Consider the following 10289-nt stretch of genomic DNA (forward strand, 5'->3'; position numbering starts at 1 on the left):
TCCGGATACCATTTGTTGAATGGCTGGATGGGGGAATTACAACAGCACCCTCATTTCCAGTCGTGGGAATGGGCGGGTTACCAGGAGGTTTGACACTCTTTAAGGGAGATTAACAACTGATGCAAGAAGTAGGGAATCGTGTTTGAGTGCACAGACTAACATAAACACACTTACCTTCAATTTCTAGCTCTGCCACTGTCACTGTGACTTTATTACCTCTGCAATAGGACTAAAGCCATGTAATTTATTGGATTGTGAGGACTAAAGATAATATATGTAGGCACTTAGCACAGTGTCTGGCACATAGTTCGCCTTCAATAAACAGTAGTAACCAGTAACAGCGGGGAGCTGTTACTAACTCTAGGGCTGAGGGGAAGGGGGAAGGAAGCAGTTACTAAAATCAGGCCAGAGTGGCAGCTGTGGCTGTAGGAGAGAGTAACCAACTGGAACTGTGTTGTTCAGTAGGGGAAAGCCAGCAATGCCAACTTTTCACCAAGTAAGGTGAGATTCTATAGTTGTAGCCAATGCTGACACGTCAGTCCAAAGCAGGGACAGAGTGGAGAAGACCCACCTGTCTGTTCTCGCAGCTCTGATATCCAGCTGGGGTCTTCCATTGGCTGATCCACCAGAAAGCCAGAAGACAATGGAGCTAGGTCTGTGTAGTCTGTAGAGGTCAGCCTCCTAGGCACAATGCCTGGAGGGATAAATAGAAAATATCCAGCACACTGTTTCTACAACCTTGGGTTTATTGTGTTTGGAAGCCTAGATCCAAAGAAAGGAATGGTTCCACTAGAAGACCCAGTCACTGAATTGAATTGAATTTCAATTCACTGATTGGAAAGCTGAAACTGTCCTCTGGTCATTTTGATTCCTCACAGCGATAGAATGGTATGATTGATCCCAATTACCAAAAGGAAATTGGGTTACATCTATATATTGAGGGCAAGAAGAACTATGCGTAACACCTGGAGATTCACTGGGCATTTCTTAATACTGCCATGTGCCATAATAATGATTATCAGATAACTGAAGTAATGCAGAAATTTCAGATCATGCAGAAATTAAATTGTTGAAGCATACCAGATAAAAAATCCTGATCTACCTAGGTGTTGGCATAGGGCAGGGGAAATGTAAGTAAATGCATAGGAAGCTATGATTATTAATTTTAGCCTTGCAACAAGCTCTAGAGGCAGGAATTATAGCAGCTCTCCATCTAAAATATTAATTACTTCTTCCCTGACCCTCTTTTCCTATTACCCTGCATAAAGAGTACAATTTAGTTTCTAGATGAGAATGTACGTGAACTGACATCCCCTCAAGGCAATATGGCGGCTGATGGGGCTTGTTAAAGAAAATCAAAGCTGGACAATAGTTGTAGCAGTAAAAATAGATTTTTATTCAGCAACTTTTGAAATAGGGGGGAAGAGGCCTTGGTAAAGAACTGGGCTCAATTCTGAATACAGTAAGGATAAGTGGGGATTTATAGCCGAGAAGCAGGTTGTGTGGGTGGCAGTGCAGTCTGTGGATGGAAAATTACTAAGAAGAGACATCAAGGGTAGGGGAAATCCTTGCTAAACTAACCTAACAGGATTCTTGCTGAAGGCAGGCCAGGGTATCAGACATTACCTGGGGGCTGGTGGGGGTAAGGAATTTGATCAGATATAGAGGGTGGTCAAATATTCAGGGTGGGAAGATCCTCTCTAAACTGACTTAGGAGGATTCTTGCTAACACTGACTCTGCAAGGATGAACACTGCAGCCCAATGTCAAGATCTAATCAAGGAGAGAGCTTAGAGGAGCCTGACAAAAGTTTGGTCGAGGAGAAATCTTGTCACACTCTGTTATTCTCATATGTAAGGGATGAGCTTCTCTTCATCTGAGCAAAGGAAAATTATAAATTCTGGGTGACAAAACAAAGACTGTCTAGGTTTTCTGTTTGCCTTCCATCATATTCATTCTCCTTGCTTCCCTGCCCTGTTCTATACCCGAAAGCTGACCTCTTTGGACGGCACCACCTGGGCTCTCCTCAGCTGGTTTCCATTTGGGTTTGGATAGCGGGAGGCATTCAGGGAGATGGGAGGCAGGAGGAAAAAGACATCAGGGTGTATTTTCTCTGTTCTTTCTCTGGGGCTAAGGATCTGGTGGTGGTTGTGTTTCTTCACAACTGCAGCTCTTGGCAAGTGGTCCCTTCTCCATGGCTCCAGCTCCATGGGCTCTGGAAACACTTTTCTCCCTTACTATGTAGCTTAGAGAGAGCGCAGTCTTCGTGCTGTTGCTAGACTCTGGATGCCTCAACTGGATGGTTCTCTTAACTTAGCCATACTCCTTTAAGTAGTGTCTTCACTAATATCTCTTTAATCAAACCAACTGAGTAAAATTCTGATTCCTGATGGATACACCTTAAACTGAACACACACATTATAAACATTCTTGTATGTATGATGTTGTTCATAATTTTAAAACATAAATGAAAAAAGTGACCATAGAAAAATATGCCCAGGAAATTGAAAAAAAAAGTCTTGGTATAGATATTGGACACATTTTATAAAATGTGGAGTAAGAGGGTTAAAGGAAATTTATTTCAGAATCAAATGGCATATAACTTTAACTGGTATGTGAATTATTTTCAGTTGTATGAATTTGTGAATATGTATGTATATATTTTTACACATATATAAAAATATGTTTTATATCATCTGGCCTTATAGCATAAGGATTTTTGTGTTGCTACGTTGCTTTCGTATTTACCATTTTTAACAGCTAAAGGATTTTCAATAAGTGTGTATACAACACCTTCCATTGCTGGATATTTCTCAGTATATTTATGTATGTACACATATATGTGTATACATATGTATACATATGTGTATGTATATTTACATGTGTGTATACATACACATGTATGTGCACATATGTACATATGTATGTGTGGGCATATGTGTGTGTGTATGTGTGTATACATATGTGTGTATACATACACATGTATGTGTGTATGCATATGTGTGTATGCGTATATATGCATACATGTGTATATGTATATATGTATGTATATGTGTGTGTATATATACACATATACATATATACACACATATATGTATGTATACACTGAGTTAAGTAGTATAAATATTTTAGAGAAAATTGATATAAAATCCTCAAATCATTTGATGCTCCCTATCCCAGGACAGTAAAATTGCTCACTATTTCCTTGGACCTCCATAAAGAAGCAGTTTTTCCAAAAATAAAGTGTTTGGAACTTTCAGATGTGCCTAGCGATATCTCCTTTTAACAGAGATGCTTTCACAAGGACTTGAATTTCCCCATTGATCTGGGAACCAGGTTTAGCCAAGAACTTCAGTCTGTGAAGGGCTGCAAATAGTTGCACAGTGTGGGGCTGAGGCTAGAACCTCCTTAATATTAAACCATTCTGGGATGGTGCTTCCCAAATTCTGGATTTTAACCTTCACTCCAATCCTGGGGCACCTCTGCAACTTAGGTATGACCTGGACACAAGCTTTGTATAAGTCTTCTTTGGACTTCATCCATTCCTCAACAGTGACACCACGTGGCAGTGTAATATAATGACATCAGTGGACTCAGATCCTGTTCTCTCCTTACCTAGAGATTTTTAAAATTGAGATATATAATTCACAACCATAAAATGTACCACCTTAAAATGTACAATTTAATGGTTTTTAATATATTCAAAAAGGTGTACAACCATCACCACTATCTAATTCCATAACATTTTCTTCTCCCTAGAAAGAAACCTTGTAACCATTAGCAGCCACTCCCCATTCTCCCCATTCCCCCAGTGTCTGCGGACCCCTAACCTAATTTCTGTTTTTATAGATTTGCCTATTCTGGACATTTTATATAAATGGAAGCCTACAATGTATGGCCTTTTGTGTCTGGCTCCTTTTACTTAGCATGATCAAGTTTCATCCAAGTTGTAGCATGTACCAGAACTTGATTTCTTTTTATGTCTGATTAATATTCCAACGTATGGATATACCACATTTAGTTTATCCATTCAAAATTGTGGGGCATTTGGATTGTTCCCACTTTTTTGCTATTATAAATAATGCTGCTAAGTTTTTGTATGAACTTATGTTTTCAATTCTTTTAGGTATATATGTAGAAGTGGAATTGGTGGCTCATATGGTAACTCTGCATTTAACTTTTTGGGGTTGAACAAATACACCGTGCCAGCAGTGAATAAGGATGCTAATTTCACTACACCCTTGCACAATAGTTAAGAGCATAAACACTGGAGCCAGATGTCTGGGTTTGAATCCCAGCTGTGCTATCTCCTAGCTGTGTCCTTTAGACAAGTTACTAAAGCTATGCGCCTCAGTGTCCACATCTCTAAAATAGACGCAATAATAGTACCTACCTGATAGGATTGTTGTAAGATTTAAATGAGCTAATATGTGTAATCACAAAAATAGGGTCTGACATTTTTTAAATGGTATATGTTTCACTATTGCTGCTATTTTAATCTTTATTATAATTTTTGTGTTTTGTTAATTTGATAGTTTTAAAAGGTAATGATACAGTTTATTGATGTTTGTTATGAAAAGGAGTAATTGGAGAAGATAAAAATGTAAGGGGTAATAAAGTCAAGGAAGCTTTTTTGAGCTGAAAATGATTATATTTCAGAGTGTAACCTGAATAAAACTGAGGCTTCACATGGCTCAGTCCAAGCATGTAATAGCATTCTAAGAAAACATAAACTGAATGAAAACATAAACTTCGAAGCATGAAGAATAATGAGGGTCTTCACCTTACGCTTTCTTAAGGAGTCCCCGCAAATGTTTCACACAGCATATTGAACAAGAAACTCCTAAAATGTTCTCTAGATATTTCTCTCTTTCCTATTTTTTTCCACTCATAGTAGCCCCTTACATCTATCCTCCTTCTCAACTGTGAGGTCACTACAGCACTATAATAAGCCCCTGTTAACTTCCTTCTCTTGAAACCCATGCAGCTCACATGACCCTATTCTCAGTCTGTGAATCTCAGCCTCCTGCAATACTGTGAAATTCAACTTGGTCTCCTACTCTGAATGTGTATAAAAATAACAGAGAACAGTTCCTGAACTCTGTTATTGTGTTGATCCATAACGCTGTTATGAGTAAAATGATCTACCTTATTATATGTGGTATTATAATATATATTTAGTTTCTGTCCCCATTTTCCAGCACACAGCTCCTGAAAGCCTTGCAACTTCCTGAGTGATAGGTGTGCTGGGTATCTTTTGTTCTAGGGGATCTTCGACTCCAGTTCTTGATACAGAGCTCCTGATCCCTTGGAATTTCCTTAGTGATAGGAGCATCTTTTGTTCTCCTGAAGTAACTCTTGGTGGGCTTCTGGATGGGAGCTGGTCACAAGAATGACCAAGCCATGATTAGAAGCTTGGAACTTTCAGCCCCTACCCCATCCTGTGAAAAGGGAAGAGGGGCCGAAGATTGAGTTAACAATTGCTGATGTGTACATGATGAAGTCCCCATAAAAATCCCTAAACGAGGGGGTTTGGAGAGCTTCTGGAGGTGCTAAATATGGAGGTGCTAAATATGGAGGTGCTTGGAGGGTGGCCTATCCAAAGAGGCCATGGAAGCTCTGCACCCCATCCTCCATACTTTGTTCTATGTGCCTCTTCATCTGGCTATTCATCTGTATCCCTTGTAATATCTTTTATATTAATTGATATAATACACTGGTAAATGTAAGTTAACTGTTTCCCTATGTTCTGTGAGCTGCTCTAGGAAATCAATCAGACCCAAGGAGGGGGTCATGGGGACCCACAATTTAAAGCCAGTCAGTCAAAAGTTCCAGAGGCCTAGACTTTCTATTGGCATCTGAAGTTGGGGCAGCCTCGTGGGACTGAGCCCTTAACCTGTGAGATTTAACTTTAACTTCCTATAGATCATTTCAGAATTGAACTGAATTATAGGACACTCAGCTGGTGTCCACTGGAGAACTGCTTGTTGTGTAGGGAAAAACCCTACACATTTTGGTAACTAGAAATGTTCTGTGCTGAGTTGAGTGTAAGAGTAGGAAAAACAGTTTGTTTTTTCCTGTCCCATTATATATTCCCCCTTCTTTGCAGTTCTTCACAAGAGAGACATAGTATCTCTTTATGTCACTCAGGGACACACACACAAAAAAACCTGGACGTCAGTCTTCTTTCTTTTCTCCTCCTTCTATGGTAAGCATCCCTAGATGTGCTGGATAGCTTGGCCTAGTGGTGTTGATCAAAGTTCTTCCAAACAAACCTGATAACAGGTAACACATGTGTCAATGTTAGAATGTATTCTTTCCCATGTCAAGTCTCCATCTTCCTCTTGCCATCCAATAACATATGAAAAAGGAAGAGTGAACTGTGTTAAAATGTTTGTAGTCACAGAAGGCATTAATTACCCTATTAACAAAAACCAAGTACATGAAGGTTATTGCTATTGCCATAGCTATTGGAGTGTGGGAAATACAGGGTGAAGGATACCCAGTGATTTTGCTTGAGACCAACTTTTCTACACTGGAATTAAAATAAGTCCACCTTTTCCAATCCAAACTTAAGTTAGCCCTTACTGGGTTTGGAGAGACTGCTCATCTCTAGCCCCTGGAACCCTGCCTTGGGAGAGTTGGACTTCATCGAGTAGAAGTATGTCTACATTGTTTCTGACTCCCCAGGAATGTCATTATTCGGTCTTACTCTGAAAATGTTGCCACATCCCTCTTTTGCTTTGTCAGCTCTGATTAGCACGCAATCAGCAAGAATTTCTGGATTGGCAGCCTTTACTTGGAGTTGTGAAACGTCTATAACTCTAGTCTGTAATTCACACATTTCTGTTTGGCTTGTTCATACACAGGCATGAATTAAACCTATGCTTTTCCATTTCTCTCCACCCTGTCATATTCTGTAAGGAGGTAAAACAGTTCATCTCCAAACAGAGTTCACACACTCACCTAAGTGCTGATGCCTCACCTGATGGCATTTCTCAACCTCTGAGGCTTTCCTTCTTTGTACTTGGTCAAAAGAATGCTTTAACCGTAACCCACAGCCCTTCTTGTGAATTTCTCCAAAATAACTGGAGCCTGGTTAATAGCAAACCTCAGGAGCATGACTTTGAAACACTGTCAACATACTGCCACCAATTTCTCCATTTCCAGAAAAGACTGTAATTTTTTCTTTTGAAATCATGACTTTCTTGATTGGTTTAGACTGGTTTCCAGTAGTTCATTTACCAGGAAAGTTTCTGTTTGGTTTTTAGACTTCCTTAATTTAGAGAATGCACATAATATTGAAACTGGCTATAGTATCCTACTTTGGAAAAGCATATTAAATACATACAAGTATATATGTCATGTATATAAATATATACAAATATATATGTAATGTATATAAATATATACAAATATGTGTGTGTGTATCTTCTTTGATTTCCTTTTATCCATTACTACTACTATCCCTCAATAAGTCCTATTAGTTCTACTTCCAAATTATATTTTGAACATGGTCTACAGAAACAGCTCCTAAAGATTTTCCAGTCTCCATGAATGTAAGGCCCCTCTACATTCCATTCTTCATACTACAGCTAGAGTGGTATTTTTCGAACATTCATCAGGCAACTACCCTGCTCTAAATCATCTGGTGGTTTTTCATTGCAAGTAGAATCCAACCTCTCCCCTTAGTCCTCAAGGCTTTTCATGATATGATTTGACCCACCATCCCTCTTCCTCACTGTCTACCCACAATTTTCTTCTTTTCATCCTTAGAACTTGCCAAGCTTGTTCCACCTTTATAGTCTTTGTACCTGTCTCTTCCCCCGGCCAAATATGCTCTTTTGGCAGATCTTTCCATGGTTATCTTCATGGTTCATTTCTCAGATATCACCTCTTATACGTTTCCTGACCACTGTAACTACAGGAACCTCACACCTGTGTACTTTACCATATTGCTCTGACTTGTTTTCTTTTTTCTCTTATAGGACTTTTCAGTATCTGCAATTTTTATTGATTAGTTTCTGTTTGGAACATATCTCTCTCAGAACAGAAAGATCTTGCTGTGCTTTCAAGGAAATGGTGGGGAAAGAAAAAAAACTACTTCTCATTCTTTTATGATGAGCCTACAAAAATAAATGGGTTAATTGGGTTCTTGATCCAGTTCACCTTAAGTATGATAACCAAAGGAAATGATTCACAAGGTGACTATTTCCTTTGTGTGACACTCACTTATGTTATTAGTTCTAGGACATTAAATCAAGAAATATTTTCCAGGATCCCCTGAAAGAGTATCTCTCAATTGTAAACTTTACCTTTTATTGGCATTCTGTTGATTTAATGAGATTCTCTAGAATTAAAATATTTACCACAGAGTGTTCCCCAACTCCCACAGCATTTATCCAGGCCATAACTACTTATATCTGGGTTTATGAACTCAGTATGGGTAGCGGAAATTGTTGGAGGCCTCATCTTTGTTTTAAAGTACCTGTGGCACAGGATCTGCCCATTGAAGGCAAGAGCTCTTCACCTGCCCAGCTCTTCCCCAGCTCAGGATAGGAAGGAGAGAGACACAATGTGAGTGAGAGAAGCATCTGATTATGGGTGTCAGATGAAGACAGCTGCTACTCTCTGGTCTCCCATACATGTTAGTTACCCCTGTCATTTAAACCATTGTTTTGTGTAACAAGAACAAAGTATTCTATTCCACAAAGTCTGTTTGACATGAGACACTTATGGCATGTGAGTCCATGACAAGGGTAGGGGCAACAAACGTGAGGGGCTAGATGAGAACAGAGGAAGAGAAATGAGCATTGCATAGGGCAGTGGTTTACAACCCTACACGATCAAAAATAGAACCTGGAGACAAATCTGGATATTGTCTTTATACATAATAAAATACATTTTAAAATATTCAATGCAAACAAAGCAGTTTGTCCGTGTCTTTTGTTTTGAGTCTCTTTAGTATATGCTGCTTTTGAAGATCAAGAACATTTACTGAAAATTGCTCCTTCACCAGGAATTTGCTTACACCTCTTCAGGTCCACTTGTAAGACCTTGAAATCAGTCCTCCTGAGATCAGTACAAATGAGGATCATCTTTCCTGCTTTAGAAGCAAAAGTGGCAAGTGGGGTAGACAGAGGCTGAAGGAAGGGTGGTGTTGATAAATTAGCCAAATTAGATGGAAGAAAGGGAGTTACAGCTGTACTTGCAAAGAACTCTGGGCTCATTTTTTCCTTAAATATTAAATCACTAGTTTTCAAAACTTCAATGTGAACATGACTCACCTGAGGACAATGTTAAAATGTTGACCCCCAAGACCCTGCCCCCAGGTTTGGATCCCAGCAGAACCCTAGAATCTGTATTTTAAACATTAACCCCAGGTCGAGTGTAATGCAAGTAACTGTCAGAGACACTATGAGAAACAGCACATTGGCAATGATGAATTTATATGTCTAAAAACACCTAGAGTAGGTGTTATATGAATGGGAAGTGGTGGTATTCAAGATGACCAGAGTATCCAGCTCTTCAGCCCTGGCTCCCCACCGCTCTTCTCCTATCTCAGCACTTCTCCATCATTTCGTCCAAATAAAAAAATTCACACAGAGTTTCAGGACTTATCCCCCCACTCATTAGCCATCTGTTTTGCTTTACATATTTTTTTGAGGTGATAAAATTTCTCTTTTTCTAAACACAGCCTGTTTTTCAATCTCCAGATGGTTGATCAATTGTATGGAAAAATGAATGGCTGAAGGGTAGAAACAGGTGGGAAAGATGAACAAAAACACAAATCCTCACATTACTAATATGCAAATCACTGAGCAGCAAGTTGAGCAAATACCCTCAATTCCCATCAACAACTTTAGAGAAAGGCAAATTCCATTTGCCTCACTGTTGATCATTTAGGTCGACCCTGAACACTGCTTTCATAAAACACACAAAAACAAAACACGCATCTCCAGTTCAAAAAATTATTCATAGATCATCCAGTCCATCTAGAAGGATATGATTTAATCCTGGCTACTTAGTAAATTATTTGCCCAAGTTAACTCAGCTAGTTAGTGGTAGATGGCTCTAAAGCCAGTTTTCTTTTTTTGTTTTGTTGTTGTTATTATTATTATTATTATTATTATTTGCAGACCTCAAGAGTCATGATGAACTAGCAGAACATGAAGTTTATGCCCTGGGTTTATTTAGAAAAATAAAACATTAAATGAAAACATCAGAGGGCATTGCAGATAATAGGTCTAAGTATTTTTTCATGAAACTTGTTTGTACATGTGTGTGTCA

General features: G+C 39.0%; 1 protein-coding gene across 1 annotated transcript in view; it reads right to left on the minus strand.

The window, feature by feature from the left end:
• PLGRKT (plasminogen receptor, C-terminal lysine transmembrane protein) overlaps window positions 1-10289 on the minus strand; it is a 264275-nt gene that overhangs the window by 75893 nt on the left and 178093 nt on the right. Inside the window, exon 3 of the mRNA XM_011988395.1 lies at window positions 572-694. The gene's annotated coding sequence lies outside the window, so the exon portion shown is untranslated. The remainder of the gene's footprint in view (window positions 1-571; window positions 695-10289) is intronic.

Source organism: Mandrillus leucophaeus, unplaced genomic scaffold, assembly GCF_000951045.1.
Source record: "Mandrillus leucophaeus isolate KB7577 unplaced genomic scaffold, Mleu.le_1.0 Scaffold329, whole genome shotgun sequence".
NCBI lineage: Eukaryota > Metazoa > Chordata > Mammalia > Primates > Cercopithecidae > Mandrillus > Mandrillus leucophaeus.